At 40.3% G+C, this 20,564-nt stretch overlaps 1 long non-coding RNA gene across 3 annotated transcripts in view; it reads left to right on the forward strand.

The window, feature by feature from the left end:
* The window catches only part of LOC118287094, a 138,185-nt gene that overhangs the window by 85,021 nt on the left and 32,600 nt on the right, over positions 1-20,564 (forward strand). For 2 of the 3 annotated variants that reach the window (XR_007029852.1, XR_007029853.1), the window contains exon 6: positions 6,184-6,271. The exons of the other annotated variant lie outside the window; for it this stretch is intronic. This is a non-coding gene — a long non-coding RNA (uncharacterized LOC118287094). The remainder of the gene's footprint in view (positions 1-6,183; positions 6,272-20,564) is intronic. 3 annotated transcript variants of the gene reach the window in all.

The raw sequence follows: 20,564 nt of genomic DNA on the forward strand, positions 1-20,564 counted from the left end.
ATTCCCAAGAGCCACGAACACCTACCAACCTAGGGAGAAAAACTTGCGCTGAAGTGAATCTCATGCAAGCACATGAAGTATCTGTTTCAACACTTCTCGTGCCGCCGAAGAACTATGCTCCCTCGATGGCTGTCACCCAAGGTGCAGATATACAATGGGCTCATTTGAAAACAAAGAAATGATTATGGGGGTACGTTTAATCCCAGCTTGACACGTCAGCAGGCTGCATGGGCGACAGCTTTTCAAGAGACGCTTTGAAGTGGCAATCTTTTCAGATTCCTGGCTCATTACACAATAAAGAACACTTCATATGTAACTGAAGTGGGCTGGGAAATGATGGTTAATGATGTTTATGAGGTCCTTGACTTGCAATGAATTTACAAGGGTGGCCGTCATGTGGCTAGCTGGTTCTTTGGAAATCATGAGGTGAAGCAACAGGGAGTGTCTCAGTCGGGAAGTTTTATATTAACCCACAAAACCATAATAATTGCTTCAGTTATCAGTGAAAGAAAATAACAGATTTTCTCTCTTCTTAGGAAAGATATTTAAAGGAAATTAGCCAAAATGCACTGGTTATGGAGAAAAATGAAATAGGGAATGATATTGTTAAAATACAGATGGAATTAAAATTCTTCTATCTTGCTTGACCTTTTGTCGACTCATTGAAAAACATTTTTTTCCCCCAGATGTGTTGAACTCCTATAAAGCTGGGCTTCCCTCTTCTTTATCATCCCCAAACAATGGCACAAATCTCTTTGATCATGCTCTGTGAACAAGTGGAATGTGAGTGACGTGCCCACAGTAAACATAGGAAATGCACCTGTGAGGACAATGTGTTGTGGAGGAACCAAAAAAAATGCACACAAGGCAGCTGGAGACCTTTTAATTAGTGCTAATTACCTTAGCAGAGGAACGTCGGGAGGCTTGAAAGGATTTGTGTCAGCGCGTGAGAGATCAAAGATTGAGGCAGTCACGTTTTGTTCTGCTGAGTCAAAAAACTAATAAGGAGGGTGATAATGGGGCCCCGGAGAATGACAACCCAGGTGGTGGTGTGTTCAACTCCCTCTGAAGCCTAGTTCCACTAAAGAAAATTCAAAACACTCAACCAAGAACTTAACCAAATCCCCCAAAACCAGGAGAATTCACATTAAGGTGTCCATTCAAACATTATTGCTGGTATTTCTGCATTTATTATTTAAATATAAAATGATTTAATGCTGCTATGATGCCAGGTAACCCTTTCAGCCAGCAAGTTTCATTTTTTATGATTGTACAAGCCAGAGGGTCAGCAAGCTTTTCAGTCACAACCCATCAACCCAACCCGTGTGATGGTATCTGCAAGTTTTTCTGGAGGTGGGTCAAATCTAGCTTAAAAGTCGGTCCCCTTCACATCCAATTCACCGTCACATTCTTACCTACAGGCAACCTCTGCTGAGCCCCGGTCATTAATCAAAGCGGAGTGCTGTCCTGACCTCAGCCCCTTTCCCTTTGAAGTGCTCTGTCCTCTGCAGCATGAGGAAATCATTTGCTGCCTGATTCAATGAGCCATCAGTCGAGCCAGCAGACCTAATGACATGTGAGAATATTAACCTCCTACCACCAAGAGTGCTGCTGCTTGGGGAAGCAGTCTATTATTCATCCAAGGTTTTACTCAAACCCTTTTTCACAGACCAGTCCCTCTGTTAAACCTGCCTACAAAAACTGTGAGGACATCCGATGCTCAATTCTGATATAATCCAGTTATTGGGCTCTTTGTATGATTTACTGCTACATTTTAGGAATGTTTAAAATGATCCTCAAATCAATTTTGCAAAACAAAGTTCATACAAGTTTACATGCTAAAGTGCCTTTAAAGGTAAGATTTCATTAGGACAAACTTTGTCCATGTATAACAATTCTATACCTGAATCTCATATTTACATGGTGAAATTAAAAAAAGAATTTAAAAAAATAAAATATGTATATATATATATTATAAATGATCAGCTTGAATATTTTCCCTGTCAACCCAAAAGTTAACAAAAGGTTTGCCCAAAAAACAAAATTCATGACATGAACTATTGCTCTAAATTGTTTTACAGGTGTGTATTAATATTAGACAACTACTACATCTATGTTTTATGTCACATGTTCATGTAACACATTCCATGTGATGTATAGTCTTGTTTTTTTCTCAGCAACTGTGTTTTTGTAAAACACACCAATATTTTCAATTATTATGTGCTATTCCAATACTGCAGCATTAATCTTGAATTATATGTGCAGTACATGTAAATTAACAATAGTGTATGGTAAAGTAACAAGGATTGGGACTTTAGTCAAACACGTTATGTCTATGAAATGAAGGTAAAAATCCTTATCTTTTCACCACCGTTCCCCACCATGCTATTCATTATAGTTTCCTGTCTCGACAGGCAATCTGTACTGAGAAGCCTCCAGTCCATTACACACATATGAGGTCCATCACTCCTGCAGTATTGACAAATTCATCAGGCATTTTTCTCTCTGCTCCCTGAGCAGAATTTAGATTTGACTGCTTTTCCCAACCCAGAACAGCCTCGTTAGAATACAAACATGGGTTCTCCACTCTGCAGCTAGTTGGCAGCTCTTAGAGTGAAGAGACATTACCTGTCAGCGGATAGAGCATGGCCTAGAGTTTACACTGATTTGTCATGTATAACACATTGTCGAGTAGAAATGCATCTTGTATTACTTTAGTGCTGTTTTATTGTGGATTTACAATGAATCCCCATATATATGCTGCCAAGAGTTTGAAATTTTTGATTAAACCTACAATAAAATATATATTTTTGTCATTTTCAAACCAGCTATTGAGCTGGTAAGCACAACAGAGACATAATGTCACCTTTTAAGTTGACAGGGTGAATGTGTAAGTGCACAGTTGGTGTCCTGTTCCTGGTGAATGTCTATTCACTCTTTTTTTTTTATTGCTCTGGGTTTGGTTTCTACCAACTCCTGATCAGGAAGCATACAGAGGGTTTCAGGAGCCTTTTTGTTGAAAACAGCGCTGATGAGAACAGTGAGAGTGAAACAAAACAGTAACGTTGGGATGGAGAATAAAACCAATGACCTACTAGATGCTGTGAAAATACTTAGGGCTTCGTGGAACCACAGAGTTGGGTGACAATTCACTCTGGGCTCATCACTGTGATTGACCAAATTCAAAATGCACATTTATTTAATTGTTATGTCAAGCATATTTACTATATGAAACAAAAATGTTAAATAATTGTTGGTTTCTTCCTCTAAAACACAAAGATTTACTTTTTTTCTCTCTGTTTTATGGTGTTGTGAACTAAATACATTTTAGGTTTTGTCAAACAAAAACCAGCATGTTGAAAAATTTCCCTCAGACTCTGGAAACATGATTCAGTGTTTGTATTATTTTAGTTAACATTTTGCTGATGATTCAATGACTCACCGATTTCTAAATCAGACAATTAAGTTAAATTAGCATCTTAGAATTGCAGCTCTAATTCAATGGCAAGTTTCATTTTGTAATACAGTGAGTTCATGGAGGAGGAACATCAGACCCATTTCACTTGCTCACATACATTATCTGTTCCTCACTGACACATATCAAGACTCCCTTATTCCTTGTCACATGCAGCAGTGGAGAAGCCTGGACGGACACCAAGTGAAATCCAATCTGACAAGTGATAAAAAAGTGTTTTGGCATGTTACGGGCCTTGTGGGCTGGCCTTAGTACCCCACGGTCACAGGTTGAGGACACCCAACCTGAAATGCATGCAAATTAATGGCCAGCATGACTGACATTTCCACCGATGAGCCCAAAGTGTTCGCCTGTTGTCAGCAGGAGTTTATCAATAGACACGTCCGCATATGCAGTCGTCTATCGATCCATCCATCTCTGTCCGCCCATCTCTGCATCACTGTAGCTGTCTGTTGTCATTCAGTGGATTGGCTGTGAGGAAAGATGGCTGCAGGAGCCTACATTTGCAATCCTTCCACCTTGGGAAAGGGGATTTAGAATAATGCCTGTGTCATTTTATGACATGTCAGAATCTCCTGGCATATTTGAATGCAATTTTTTTTTATTTAGTCAGCTTCACAGCTTTTTGCAACTCGTAGGAAATGTGCAAGTGAATGCTGTGAGGTGTACTTGTGTCATCGCTGTTAACATCGTTGATGAATCTAGGTAGCCAGGCCTCGTTTGCACTATTTGCCCGTGGAGACTGACTGACTGTACTGAGCATGCTGAGTGTTTCGGTAACAAGGCCCCAGGTTAATTGCGGCGAGTGCCAGAGGCCTTGCCCCTCCTGATAACATGGAGCTTTGGAGCAGCAAGATGCTTTGTGATTAGAGAGAGGGACCAGGTAGGTGACTGAGGTGAGGATAAAGAAGCCAGATCAGGTCTCCGGGGACAGAAAGGTGGAAGTCTTTGGGGGATTGAGGAAACAAGATTGTACCTGTGAGGGAGAAAGAAGCTGCTGCCCTCAGTTCATTATTGCCTTTAGAGCAGGAAGCAGAAGGCACCCACACACATGCACAACTCAATGCTTATCAATGTCCAGGGGATAATAGGGTGACTATTGTGTCCTAAACTGTCACCCAGTCAAAGCAATGCTCATTGATGAGCAGACATTCAGGGGCCACGAGGAGTAAGTGAAAATTGAATTAATGAAATGGCGGCATTAATGCAATGACGGAGCGAGATCATCCCCATTTGGCTAATCAGTGATATTCAGCGCACATATATGTAAATCATTCCCACAAATGAATCATAATGACAGGCTCACTGCCAATATCTTATTATTACACCTATAGCTTTAAAACCTGGCTCGGGCCGCGGCTCCCATGGCAGTGAATTTAGCTGATTAAATCAATGGGTGCACACAGCAGCGGTGACACGAAAACAACAATTAATAAGCCAACCCCCAGTGCACAGCGGCGCCATTTTAACCAGGCTGCTAATAACATTACATGGCAAAAATATCCTAATGAGACAGGTGAAAGGGGATTTGGAACCAATTTGATTTTCTCCCTTCGTGGGGCCGAAAATAGTGAAGGACTATATTATTCACCATACTTAGCTTGGCATTGTACTATGTCTTGTGCTAAAGAGGCTGCTTCTTTACCAGAGATAGAGTTCTGTTTTTACGGTCTGTCCTGTTTATCTTGACAGCTTTCTGTCTTTATCTCATTTGTATCCTCACTCCCTCACCCCCCCCCCCCCCCCCCAGAAAAAAACCCATCCCTCCCCAACACACACACAATCCCTCACAAAGAATGCACATTAAAAAGGATTTGTTCCCCAAAGAAGGTCGGCATTTGTAAGGATACTGACAGATTTAAGTGTCAATTAAGTTGATGTACAGTGGGCACATTATCATACAAGGTTGTCAGCTGAGGCCATTTGAGGGAAACAAATACCCAGGGCTTTACACCTTCCATGGTTTGAACTTTGTATGGACCCACAGTCGCAATGAATGTCACAGTCAATCATTTATCCAGTTGGCAAGCTCTCCGGTGGGGAGTGTGAGATCAAGTAATTTTATACAAATAATAACCACCAAAAAATCTGCGTTACAAAATGCTTTGTCATTTTCAGTGGCGGGGTCCTATCCCTGGCCTGTTCGGAGATCTTAAACTCATTACTTGCAGGGGGGGAGAAATTATACCTCGGCACAAGGATGATGGATGACAAGTTAAATTTGTGTCCAGGGACTGAAGGTGAATGGTGACAGTGGTATTTATCTTGAGAATGGAGGTTGGGGGTCAGGCGAGGCTGGGTGCCTTAAGGCACAAGACATTGACAAATTTATCCAGTGGACCCCATTGCTCGGGCCTTTTCTTTGTTTTGAATCCTGGCCACTCGCTAAGTGACCCACATCGCTCATGCTGCCAATGTGTGAAGAATGCCCTGCCATGCCAGGCATCCTACCTCTGCTGATGCTTGTAGTTCATTCTTCTGTGAGGCCTAAATCTTTGACTTGTTTTGAACTATGTTTGTTTTGGGTTTGATTCTGGGTCACTGGGTTAATTTGATTTCTCAAAGTTACACAGAGCCTCAGAAATTAATGAAACGGTTTCTCTGTTTAGCTTCTCGCTTTGCTTTGAGTCGTTCTAGTGCAATTTAAGTTCTACCTTGTTTGTGCTTTTAATATGTATTTTCTATCTCTCTTTTTCTTCCAAACACAGAGACTGTTTTCCTGCATCATCCTCAGTGTTTACATTACCGAGGCAGAGGAGTGTGGTAACGTGGCTGATATGCTATAGAGTGAAGAGGGTGAGCCACAGAGACCTCTAGTGGAGATTGAAGATGTCTGATGAAGGTTGACAAGGGATCTATTAAAGTTCTGCATATCGTATAATGTAACTTCAGTTACTGTGGGTAAACAAACATTCCTTATAAGCTAGAAATATAGAAATAATAGCAATATAATACACTTGGAGCTGCTGAACTAAAAAAAACAAATTTTAAAGTACGTATCTATTTGCATGGTGTAAAAGTCTAACTTTACTGCCAATCAGTACTTTTTTCGCAATTTTATGAATTGGTTCAATAAGAGACAGCAAGTATAGCTCATGTGATGCTCAATTTTGTAATGTTTTCAACCGTCAACATTACAGATGACGAATCAACTTAATTAGCATGCCACATTAAAAACGCTAATTATGGAGCTTAACTACATACACAAATAAAAAGACGTGTATCAATAAAAATCAATAATCACATGAATAATTGATTAAAATAAAGAAATGTATCAATACATTTTGAAATTATTTCAGAAATTGTAAAGACAAAAATTAATTGATTGGAGTTTTTATGAAAACACTGTAAATGTAAAATACTCTGTGAATAATTAATTCACAATGCCACATTTCAAACTTAAAATTGTTATTTATTTATAACTTTTCAATTTTGATCTCATCATATTTCTGGCCTCGCTTAAGCAACCTCAACAAAATTAGCTAGTTATCGCCAGTTAACTAAATAATACCAAAGTAATTCTGAATCAACCATCTATTGCCAACTTTCTTTTATTTTGCTATCTACCTTAGCTAGCTAACAAGCTAGCTTGGATTTTTAAGCAGCAAACTCACTTAAACACGTCTCCATGTCTAAAGGGTTAAATTGTGTATGAAGTAATTTAGTCAAGGGGAATTTGTATTCCAGTTCTTTGTGTCTTTGTTATTGTGATTTCATACCAATGGTCTCTTTTCCAATTAGGACAATGTATCAGTGATGGATACAATGTGAAGCGGTCATTTGTTTGTGCTTTGGGAGAAGTTTTCAGAGCCTTTACAACCGCAAACCACTTTACCATGCTTCATCCATCATTTTGTCAACACCCCTAATGTTTCGGACCTTTACACCCTCAGCCCGCAGAGGAAAGTAACACAGACAAAGCAGTTGGTTGCTTTCACAACACGCCAAATTTTCAACCTATCTTGTTCCCTCCTGCTTTTGTCTGTTGCCACCATTTGGGAGGATTTGTGAATTTTGAATGGCAGGAAATGGGTTATGGCTTGAACACTATACAAGTCTGGAGTCCACAGTGTTATTCAAGTTACTGTTCAATAGGTAACACCACACCAAAGGCTGTTCTGATAGATGTCCACTCACTCCTCTTTTGTTCCAGTGAATGACTACACACAACATGACAGGTATATTTAATTGACATTATGTCAAATATAGTTTGATGCACTTACAGCACTAATGAAAGCTGATGCCATTGACTTTATGAAACTGCAAAATCAGCAGTCAAGGCATATGTGATTTTGACACGTATTTCCTGTTTCTTTGGGGAAGAGTATTGATTTTCCGTCTGAAATAGTGATGTAAAAGTTAAATTAACTGTAACTCTGAGGCGTTGATTGCATTTAGAAACATTAAACGTGTTACCCTTCAAGCAACTACTAGAATGAATTTATACTTGGCTAAGATTTATTTTCTTCTTCAAAAACATTGACAGTGAATACTTGAAGAGGCAATAGTCTCATTTAAAAAATGACTTAATGTGTCATGTTAATTGACCTTTCAAAGTGTCCCAAGGATGCCAGGTCAGATCTATTCAAACAAAACTACTCCTGAGCCCTTTGTATCCATTAAAAACGCTGGGCATTAATATGCTTTCAGACAGCCCTGGATAATGCTACAAGCTTTTTCACTGTGACTTATATTTACTTTAACCAGTCGCCCCCCCTTAAGTGCTGTTTTTAACAATGCAGGCACCATGAATCATTTACCATACAGGAATATCTTGAAGGAATCATTTGCTTCGGAGACGTTTGTGGTTGGTTTGATGCTGACGAAAGGCATTATCTCCTGAATGACAGTGTTGCGGGCTCCTCTGATGCAATATTTATTATATGTCACATAGCCGCGCATTAGGGCCAAGAATGGGCTATTGTTTCTATGTTATGCACAGGGAGCTTACAATGGATGGGCCCAGGCAGGTCAGTAATAGTAAGGCCAAAGCAAATGTAAACTAACTTTCACCGCAGAATGCAAACACACTCATGAAGGTATTTTTGGAACACATAAAAATGTAAAAGCAGATTATTAATTATCTAATCTCAGTGGTGGAAGAAGAATTCAGAGCTTTAACCTAAATAATTGTCACATACATACATAATACTGTTAGATAACGCTGTAACAAGTACTCCATTGATTAATTAGTTGAGTTTGTTAGTTTTATTGACAAAACAAATATGCAAATCATTTAAAACTGAGTCATTGAAAAAGAAAGAAAAAGGAAATGTAGACCGTTATCAGCCGTAAAAGCATTTATCATGTCATGTGATGGTCCCTTCCTGGTAGTGTTAACTACCCTACACATGTTTGGTTTCATCTATGACAATAAATGATATTTTACAAGCTGATAACAGGTTTCATCCATAAAACGTGCAAAGAATAATATGAAAATGAAATGAGAGTTAAGGGAAGGTACTGTAAAATGGATTTACTCAAGTAAAGTGCTGGTACATTTACCTAAAAACTGAATTTCAGGACTTGAGTAAATCTACTATTTACCAGTATTATTTGAACGAAAAGGACGGATGAGGACGTATTCCTTTGATTTCTGTTCTCTTGTTGGTTAACGTGTACAGTGAAATCATAAAAGCCACTTTGGGCTAACAGTGTATTTTAATATTGAATATTACTTAGTTTATCATCGTGGTTGAGTTCTGGTCTGAACTGTCTGCATAATCTTAGTTGGTCGGCTTGTTAGATTCCAGCTCGTTTCTCTCCTTGTATCCCCTTTGCACTATATATTTTGCCTTTGTGAGTTTTGATCCTCACAGGAACTAAAGGCAGCTTCTTTGATGGCAACAGAGGAGAAACGGCAAGCAACGTTAAACAGCGTCAACTGAGTTCAAATATCCTTGAAAGAAAGAAAAAAAATGATATGAGAGCAGACGGGCTGTGGGACTGGTCCTTCGTTCTCACTCTGGCAAATGATCCCTATAACTTCTAGCACTCTCCTCGGCCTGAGTAATTGAGATGTGTAATAACTGTGACAGAGGGCATTATCTGACCCATTTTCCTTTTCTTCTCACATTGCTTTGTTTATACATGCCTTCCTGTCATAATCCCTTAAAAATCTCCAAAGTAAAAGCCCTTTGAAGAAATTGCCTCTCGTAGCGTGATATCCCGGGTAAAGGAGTTCTTTTTAATGACCAGGATCTGACCTCATTTCATATGCATAAGCCTACATCAAAGTAGACAGCATCCGTCCAGTCTGTGTAGCGTTCTTTCACTTGACAAGCGTTCACATTGGAGAGACAAAGCACATACATGCAGCTTGTAATTGCTTAATAAGGTTCAGGTCTTACGCTCTTACCTTGGGTTGACCTTGTATGAGGAGGACCACTGCTCAAAGCAACATATGATTTGATTGATTTACATTCCCATTTTCCTTTTCATCAGTCATTATTAGAAGCTAAAGGCCACCTGCGGGGTCTGGAGATCTGTGTCTTTGTTAGTTCATTGGATTGTCTATCTACTGTACTTTTTGAAATCTCCACTGCTTTAGAGATTTTACAATTTATACTGTTATACTGTAACAATTCATCAAATCTGGATAAAGGGTCAGATCTGCTTCTTAAATCTGAATCATTTCCAATGTGACTTTTTCTGACCTTGTCCTGACTAATTTCTCCCCGTTGCGGTGACAAAAAAATGCAATTATGTCCTCGCTGGGGGGCTGAGTTGGAGCTACAGTAGCTATAGAGGTTCAAATAAACATGATCTGGTGGGCATATTTTTATTTCTGCATTATCATTTAGCTGAAATCCACTGATAACTTCCTACTTTATCTCTATAGTATTATGCCGGCCCCAACGTTCAGCTGGTATGTGGGTGAAACATGTTTTGTCTTATACTTCATGTTTGCTGTAAGTGTTTTATCGACTCACCACTTATATGTCGGCTTATCCGCAATGCTCTTTGTTAGCATGTACTCATGTAACATCATGGGTTACAGAAACCAGTTATACTGTGAAATGTATGATGTTTTATCTTTGTGGTCTAACATATATATATATATATATATATTTTAGCTATACTCGCTTTGGCATTGCTCTAGTAACAAGGCAACATCCACACTACAACATTTTAGACATTTTGACAAAAAGATTGGACAGTCGTACAAATGAGACTCACGTGACAACACATGTCCTGGATTGGTAGAGTCTACGGCTCTATGTATCTAACCCAAAGTGCTGTGAGCACCACCTGTCAGCTCTGCGGGCAAATGTTTCAGCTATTTGAAGTTAGTTATTGACCTCACTGTGCTCTCTCTGTTCAAACAACAGGTCCACAGTTCCAGGTACTCAGTCTTCGTGACAGGTCTTTGATGCTTAATGTAAACACTGGTGTTTATCTGACTGGACCTCAATGAGATCATCAGGACATGCGTGTCCAGTTGTTTTGGTTATGATAACAGCTGGGTGTTAGCCATGTTCGCAGTCAAAGGGCCACTACATCATCATCTTCATGCTCTCTTTACTGTTTCAGCAGCACATGTTGTACCTGACACTTAATGTAGGATTTATCTTTGTCAACAATGGCACTTTCCTTCCTTTTGTTGTGGCCGTAATTAAACTGCTTACATTTATTTTCCTGTGTATCAACTCTGCGCTAAACTGTGTTCACAAGCTAATTTCCCCTTACATAACAGTTTATACGAGTTTAAACAGAGTTGTGTTGTCTCGTGTTGAAGCCTCAGTTTTTCTTCTGTGAGAAGTATGTAATATTTCTTTTACTGCACATTGATCTTTGATGCAAGTGAAATTTTGGTTTGCCAGTTGCATGGTTTTGAGGGGACAGAACTGTAATCTATTATGCATTTTGATTTTATTTCATCCCCTCTGGAATGTGTTGCTGTCAGCTCCTTCAGTTGTGCAACACATCGGCATTTCAGTCATTTCACCAAAGCAGAAGACACTGTGTTGGTCATAGTCATCTGCAAACAATCTCAACTCTTCAGTAACATTTCTATTAAGATTCATCTTATTTCATATATCATTATTAAATGGAAAATATTCACTTTTCTAATATCAGTTAATTCAGCCTGGTGCTTTTGTTTCCTCCCACTATCCAATCACATGAAGACATGAAGAAGAAAGGTTTCCTCATGTCTTTGTGGATAGTGTTTCCTTGCTGTGCTGCTGCCGAGGGATAGTAACACAAGGCTGTAATTTGGTTGTTAAAACTCTATAACCTGATTGTTTAATTTAGATTTGAGTCATCATATTGATTAAGCTGAATTTAGCTGATTTTATTTTCCACAGAGCAAGTGCTGTAGATTTTGTGCTGAATGGGAGGGATGTCTTCAATAACGCTTTCAATTGACATATGGGCAAGTATTATTTTAAGATAAGAAAATGTGAATCAATCTTCAGTATTTTGTACATACTATAAATGTTAATAGTCCATGAAGCAACTTTGGGTCTTTGTTAATCAGGATAACAGAACATCTGTGCTTATGAAACTTTTTCTTAAATTATTATAATTTATTTTTAAATCAAGTCAAAGAGTAGCTTACGTGTCTCTCCTTTAGTAGATGAGTTAAGGTTTTGGTCCGCCCCTTTAATCTTTGATCCTGCATGTTGTAACCCATAGTGCCAGAGGGAGGGGTGTACTGTATGAGTTGAGGTCAATCTTGGGTCACAAATCAGTCACAAAAACAAGTGCAGTGAGAGCGATGACTCAACTTGTTCATGTAATTCATACAAAACTGCACCTCGTAAAGCAGACCGTTAAACTTTGAAGCTCATTCGATTACTCATAATTGCTCCAGAAATTGATTTATTAGCTCGGGTGTGAGGCTGTGTGAGCCGAGTGCCATCTGACCTCCAGCTGAATGAGTAATCAACAGGCTCCCCGAGCAAGCAGATGTTTGAAAGTGTTGCTGTTTTATCAGCCTGTAATGTGAACAGGCATGAAACCAGATTAAATTAGATGATGTGAGGACAGACAGCTGTGACACATTTGGACTTTTCTCCCCCCCCCTCCCCCCCCCCGTTTTGCGCAAATAGCAGCTTATGTTCCCAAACATAAACGGAGCTCTGGTCTACCTAACACTGTTTTTAATCAGTGTGCTTAAACGACGTGCCAAGAGAAGCGGTGAAAAGTGTTTGTCCACTTTTTTTCTAGTGCCTGAATTAAATCATAGACGTGAAATAACCAACTGCTTTACAGACAACGCTGTATCCAAAGCTGTTTTTCATCTTGCTGATGTTGCAGCACTGGCTGTTTTGAAAGACACCATATTCTTTAGAGACATGAATGATTTCCCTTAGCTTCAACCCCTTTTCTCTAATTGCTGTTTAATTCCTTGCTTTGATCATAAGGTGTATCCAGCTTAATGAATCACAGATGGGTTGTTTATGAACTCTGTGCTCTTTCTTGTTATCGTGGAGGAGTACAATGTTAGCTTATACAAGAGGTACAGTACGCATATTGTTTATTTTAGTAAATCTGAGAGTAGAAATCTTTCTCTGCCTTTCAGACCATTTTAGTCAGCACTGAGCAAGAATAAGGAAAGACGCCGGAGCTGTGGAAAACGGCCTCATGGCTTTTCTTATCTCTCAGCGTTTCCAGTACTCAGTAAATGATACTTTCAGATAGAGAGGGGGGTTGTTCTGCATTTTGAAGTGGTGGTCGTTGTGCATTGCAGTGTTCGCCCAGAGGAGCTGTCGACACAAGTGGGATACTTTTATTTATTTTTTCCCCAAACCTGTCACACTTTTCAGGAACAATTAGAGAAAAGAAAGTAAATTGTTCCCAGGCACTTGGATTGCTGTCCTCGCGACATCTGCCACCGCAGTGCAGATGATAGATTCCTCCTTCATTAGCCAGGGGTGTGGGATTACCCAGTGAGAACACATTAATCACCACTTTCTGTGGCAGCCTGAATGCACTGCGCTTTGTTAGGAAAAAAACTTTTTTTTCCTATCCCCCCTAAGTGTCACTCTTCCCTTGTGACAGGCCACAATCAATCATCTTGATTGACAGCACTGATAGGTTACACTGTTTACACAATGTGTAATGAAAGATCATGTTACCCACTATTGTTGTTTCTGAGACAACTCTTTTGGGCTGGATCTGAATAGCGTGGGTGCTTTGGTACAAACCAGCACATACACACACTCATTCGCTTTCCCTTTCTGTTTGCATACCAGCTCCTCCGTGTCCTTTCCGCACTCTCTATTTCTCTCTGCAAACACCCCAGAAATGTGCTCTCTATTGGTGGGGCAATGTGCATGATGTCTATCACTATTTCATAATAAGTTCATAATATGATTGCAATATATGCAATGATATAGTAAAATATGTGAAAAATAAAACTAAGCAACATTGTATTGATGCTTTAAAAAAGAGTCATACCCAAACTGGAGAAATTCTGATAGTATATTTGTATGTGACACCGATGTTCATATAACCATCACTTTAAAAAGAATTACAGACGAACTTTTAAAATGATGATTCCCATTATTAGAGGTTAGAAATGTAAATTTACCTGCTGAACTTCACCACCAACCGACCAGTGATCACACACAACAATATAGCAGAGCAGAAATGAGTCCAGGAGTTAATATTCTCAATCATATGTCAGTGTGAAATGAAGAGCAATTATTGTAACCTGTCCTCAGTATTGAATAAAAGTCATTATAACACAGAGCTGAAGGTCACACGTCCTCCTTCAAGGTCTCCTAACGATGCTGAGGAGACGCTACTGTACTTGCCAGACAGCATGTCGACGGCTTTTTCGCCGTTGTGATGAAAGGACACAAATGACCTTTAATCTTTCTCTGCCGCGCACAAAGCAAGGGCATGTACTGCAGTGGGCGTGTTCTTGTCATTGTTCTCTCGCACTGTCATGTCGCCTCCACTGTACCAACACTGCTCTAATGAGAAATGTATTAAACTTTTACGAGTAGTAATACCTAAAACACTCATACATCAGTTTAATGTGGACAGGTTGGTAATTGTGCTCTGGAGCAATCAATCAACATCAGCCCTGGAGTTATAATTAGCCCTTCCAGACTGATGTATTGACCGTTTGTATTGAAGTTCTTTGTTATTGGAGGTTTCCCATCGGCCATCTGTCTCTCACTTTCATCCTTTATCCGGACTGTCTACCTGGATGACCACATGGCTAAAACACATGCACGCATGCAAATGTGGCATCCAAGGATGCTCTTCCTCGAGGAAGTCGAGGCCTGTTTTTTTTTTAATTTTAGCTGTGTTTTAGAACTTTAACAGTCACGTTGAGTGACTCATATGGAAATACGCCAATATTTGGCAACGATGGACATGTCTCTTCGTCCTTGGCATCAGTGATAAGGTGTATTATTTTACATCTCCTGAGAAGCTGCGGCGTCCTTCCTTTTCTGGTTACAAGACTGTATTCAGAGAATTTCATACTCCCAATCATTTGATACAGTAAAGTAGCTGACTGACCCAAATGAATGTGTGATACTTTATGTCCTCGTAGACACCAGACAGACGTACGGATCGGTTTGCAGAAACGATGAGACGACATAAACCAGTCGAACCTGCTGCTCTTTTCCTACAAAAGAGCTTTGTGTCCTACAGCTGTTTTCTCTGACCACTTTTCACAGAAATATGCATTCCTTAACTAAATTAAAATCTCATAGCAACATTACCATTTTTTATGTTGCGTTTTTTTAGCATTTGATACTCAGTAATCCAATCAAAATAATTGCATGCATGGGCAGGACCCATCGGTCCTCACATTGAGCACAGACCAGCACTTTTGGTGTTTTTGTTCGGGCAGTGCTGGACAGAAAGTTGACTCTCTCTCTCTCTTGCATTGTGTTCGGAACATCCACCTATAGTTGGAGTCCACAAGACAGAGAGCAACAGTGACCACGGGAGATAAGAGCCGCAGTGCCGACTGAAATAAAGCCAACTCATTCCCACCCACATGGCTGCAGGAAGAGACATCAATTCTCACCTGTCAACTTTACCCCAGTCTCATTACAATTATCTCTCAGTACACACAGTGCATAAAGCACCAGTAAATCAGATCCTCTCCTTTTACAGGTTGCGCTTTAGTGGTGTAATGAAACTCAATGATCCATTATGGAGATGGGAGGCAGTGTCATGGAGTTTTAACTATTTGGTAGTTGGTAGTTTAGATTAATCTGAAGATTATGGCAGTCATGCAGGTTTCTTAGCAGAGACCCCTCTCCAACTCCTCTTGGGTGGCCTCTCAGGACTACCTCCTCCGTCTGCCTGCCTCCTTCTTGACGGCCATTGTATAAAGCCGACAGAGCACAACAGCAAGACGCACGCTCCTGAGGAGAGAGCCACAAAACAGACTCTGATGCTTGAAGCTTTTGGCGTCTGCCTCGCTCCTTTAAATATGAGTCAGCTGTTGTGCTCGCGACTCCAACAACAGCTTTAATTCCTCTGCCTCCCCCTCCTTCGCTTAAAAGGGGGCTTTATGCCTGTAGGGCCCCCATCAGTTACCTGCTGACAGGCCGAGCATGACTGATGAGCTGCCTGAGGCGCCCCAGTATACTTTGTCAGCTGCTCATAATTTATACATCTTATCTCTGTCAGAACAAAAGACAGAGCGCGGCTTTATGGAAATGAAAACAGAGACTTGTTTAGACTCCAGCATGTGGAGTGAAGTGGAGTGATCCCACTTGATAGTTGTTTCTCTCTGCGAGCAAGACGAGCCGCCTCGTCTGGCTCTGAGCACTCCACACCCTTTCTGTCTGCCCACACCTTGACTGTGTGTTTGTGTGTGTGTCTATAGGGGCAGGTGACCAAGACATGAAACATGACCATCTTATTCAGAGACGTCTCAGCTGTTTTGGTTGGTTTTCATGCACTACATTAAATCAAAGCACCACTCAGGAATACTGTTTTTGAAAGGTAATGTGAGGAATACTTTTAATGTAATTAGATTACTAATTGTATTGAACACACTGAGAATCAACACCCCACTGTGCAGCTCCATGCAACTTCTGGCTGCTTAAAGTCTGTTTTAGTTAATTGTCTTGGTTGTCTGACTGCACAAATAGACTGCATGACTGACCATCATGATAGATAGATAGATAGAAGGGTAGCAGCATCTAGCTGTGCAGCTTTATTTTTCCCCCTCCTGAGTTTGAGGAAGACATGCTCCTATCCTCCTGCTGATTGGTTTAGTTTTATCAAGAAGAGTCATGATTGGTTAGGGTTAGGGGGAAATATGAGAATAAGCCAATCAGACGCAGGGTAGGGGGCAGGTCTTTGGCCACCTTGGGTGGGAAAAAATAATAATGCAGCTTAGCATAGAGAGTGAAATTGAAGGAATTGGAGGAAACCGCCCAGTCTGGCTGAACAAATAATGGCATTAAGAGCATGTTGCTCAGGAGCCTAGCCAGCTCTTTAAAAGGCAAACTTCTGGTATAAACATATCTACTAATAACAGTCCAACTGTAGAGGAAACACCTAAAACATAAAAATACAATCCAAATCAAACCTTTGAATAGGCTTTCTTCAACCCCTCCAATATAGCAAAGCATACACACATGGCTGGTAAAAAGAGTTGATTGTGTAGCAGCTGGGGTTTTTCTTGATGGAGTTGGTGGAGACCAAACAGAGCTAAAAGGAAACTCAATTTAGAGACTCGAGTGGGAGGATGATATTGGTCTCCTGTCTGCTGAATGTGTAAGTGGAAAATTGTTTTGGTGAATTAAAAACGCTAATGCAGCTTTAATGACATTCAAAACAGATACATGTTTGCAGAATGTGCACTCTGTCCTTTCGGATATGTTGTGTTCTAAACTTCTTAAATCAGCTGAAAATGTCCTAAAATGTACGCGACCAATACCTATGATGGCAGTCTGTACATCATAATGAACGGGATATTGATGTGAACCATGTTGACGACTCTGCGGGAAAAGGCAATTCATCACTGCCAATGGAGCACTTGCCTGCTAAGGGTGGATTTGTCTCCTAACGTTGTGCTTTGGTGCATGATATTGAGAGTGATTCATTCACTGACTCATCCTCAACTACTTTGTCAGATTCAAATTGTCCTGCCAACTCTTTTTGTTCTGGTTTTCTCTTGGCCTTGAACAAAACGAGGGATATGCACTTACTTGCAGCAGCTGACAAAGCAATGCTGCTCATCCTGCCTTTGTTTGGGGCTGGTTTTTGTGCCTCGATGGCGATGAGATACTCGGAGTGCTACTGTAATAGCTAGCCCGTGGTCTTCTTGGTATAATAGGTCTAAAAAATAGCTAATCCTTAGCATTGTATGGAGTTTCACAATAAACACTCATTTCTATTTCCTTCATGAGACTTTCTGTTCTACTCTCAACGAACTTTTGTGTGGCAAAATTTTGGTTCGCTCTTCAATTCTACATTGAGTTCGAAAAACAAAGACATCACTCCGAGCATACACAAAGGCCAATATTCAAATTCTGTGTGAAATAAGAGAACGATAATCCAGAACAAACAGCGACTTTGAGGAGACCTCTCCCAGACAGGTGTGTCTGCTGAGGCGATGAAGGACGGCATTATCCCTCTTCCGCTGTTTCCTCCAACATTTTATCTACGACAGCTCATTATACGCTGCTGGAGTGTCTTTATACTTTCCTGGTCGAGAACTGTAACAAGCAAGCCAGCTGTAACTATCAAGCAGAGAAATGAGCAGATAGCTAAACTGCTGAGCTGATATCCATATCTCTGTGTGGATTCTATTCGTTGCACTCGGCGCTGGCCGGGCAGAGGATCATTTGCACCCCTGTGACAAGTACATCATCATCCGCCTGTAACCTTAGCTCGGAGAGACGATGCAGGCTTTGTTCTCCGCCAGGCTCACTTGGGGATGTTTGGCAGCGTGCTGATAGATATGATTATCCTTAATGTCAGTGCATAGCACCATCCCTGATAACAGATTCTCTCAGTAGAATCCACCCTGCTTATCTCGCTGCTATGTTGTTAGGCTGCGGCTGCCTTTATGTGTGTGGGGAGATGCAATGCAGGCTTGTTTCCCCTTCTCTTTGCTGCCTTTTGAGATATGCTTCGGTGTGTAATTAAAAAAATTGTTTGCAGAAATGTCTTTCTTGGTAAGCAACAAGTCAGAGTTATTTAGGTCTTAGGACATAATGTGGCAAGAATAAGAATATTGTAAATAAAAAAAACATAATCAAGGAAATTCAATGTGCAAGACACAATTATAATGTCCCATTGCACAAAATGACCTTAATAAGCCTGTGGGTTATTGATCAATAACAATCACTCTGCAATTACTTTGTCAAGTGATCCAAATCTCATCCCATAGCCTGGCTGCTATTCATGAAGGAACACATATGTCTGCCGGATTTAATTGCATTTATTATCTTTATTGTGAAAGACAAATTCTTTAATAGGCATATTTGTTTTCATATATTTTTGCGGAAGCTCATTAAAGCCTATAAGATTTCTTAAGTTTTCAGTGGTGTTGGCGGGAGACGGTAGACAACCTCACTTGACACTCGTGGTGGGTTGGAGGATGGGTGTTGACGTTGTAGTGGTGGTAAAGGGGACAGGGAGGAGACCTGGGGGGGAGCAGCGGATCGTGTTCAGCTCCACTCAGCAGCCCGGTGATGAGCCTGCAGGAGAGCACTGTGTCTGCAGATTAGAGCCAGGAGATGAGACAGGGGCCTGGGAGGGGTTGAGGGGTGATGGGACTGGAGGGTGGAGTGCAGACCTGGGAATGCCAGGTGCCAGACAGTTCACCGTGTGCAACACATGTCTCTCAGCACCTACTGTTCCACTATGCAAAGCCCCCTTCACCATTGAGATGACAGAACACTTCATATCCTGTGCCGGGATGAAAGATATGTCATATCTCTGAAAACCCTGTTTGTCTTCCACAGGTGTATGAGCTCTTTTTTTTCTCTCCCAGCAGACAGCACACATGGCACTTTTCGACACTTTTCCCTGGATAGTGATTTGGCACGTAGACGGTATCAAAGGGGAGATCCTTCCCATGCAATTATGGCAGAAAATAAAGGTGATGAGGTGTGTCGCACAAAAGAAAACAATGGATCAAAAGGGTTGGAATAAAAGCGGTTCACAATGAAGGAAGAAGCTTCGACCCACTGAATGTCACAATGCGAGTGAGTCGGTAAATAAGCAAAAAATGAAATGAAAAGCTTTTATCCATTTATGCTCTAATGATTTAAATAAGCAACACTGTGCAGTTGTTTATGAAACATTTATATACAATAACCCTTCAAATCAATATATATTTTGAAAACAAAAATCAAGGACTGCAGCTAACAAGTATTTTAATTTGCTCAAATATAGATTTAATCAGTTGATTTCTTTTAGTGTGTTTATGTGAATTTTTTGTTTTTAGTCTATAACCAAATACCTGGAAAGCTAATTACATTCTTATTAGCCTCGGCTGAGCTTGTTCAGTGCAAATTATAAATGTGGGCATGCTAACTAGTTAAACCGAGAAAAAAATTACATTTGAACGATAATCAGCATGAAACTTCCTAAAGACACGGGACATTCGAGAAATATTATTTTGAAGTGCATTTCGACTTTTTTGTTATGGTCCAGGGTGGGGTGTATGACCCATACTGCAGCCAGCCATCGGGGGGCGATCTAGATGTTTTGGCTTCTTTTGCTTATCTCTATATACAGTCATTGGTGTAAACTTTTTAAGCTTGTTACTTGATTAATGACAAATGATTATGTATAACAAGAGTTAATTTAATTTCTCAATATTTCGGCTATCGTAACAAGAAGCCTCTTTAGAGGCAAAACAACGCCACACCCTTCCAAAAAAATCAACGTTTCTCTTTTTTGTTAATTACATAAAAACCATTGGGACAAATTACTCTTATTTGTTGCATTTTGTGAACAAGATGTGATTCTTACTAGAGTTGTTTTACACATTGATGGAATTTGTCTGAAGCGATGGTGGGTAATTTTTTCTGGGCGGTCAGAAATGGTGGGTAATTGGTAATGAGCAAACCTCCTACAAAGCTGATTGTGAGTTGGTTTTTTTCCCCCGTAATTGCTAATAATGCATGATTGTTCTCTA

This window comes from Scophthalmus maximus, chromosome 16 (assembly GCF_022379125.1).
Source record: "Scophthalmus maximus strain ysfricsl-2021 chromosome 16, ASM2237912v1, whole genome shotgun sequence".
NCBI lineage: Eukaryota > Metazoa > Chordata > Actinopteri > Pleuronectiformes > Scophthalmidae > Scophthalmus > Scophthalmus maximus.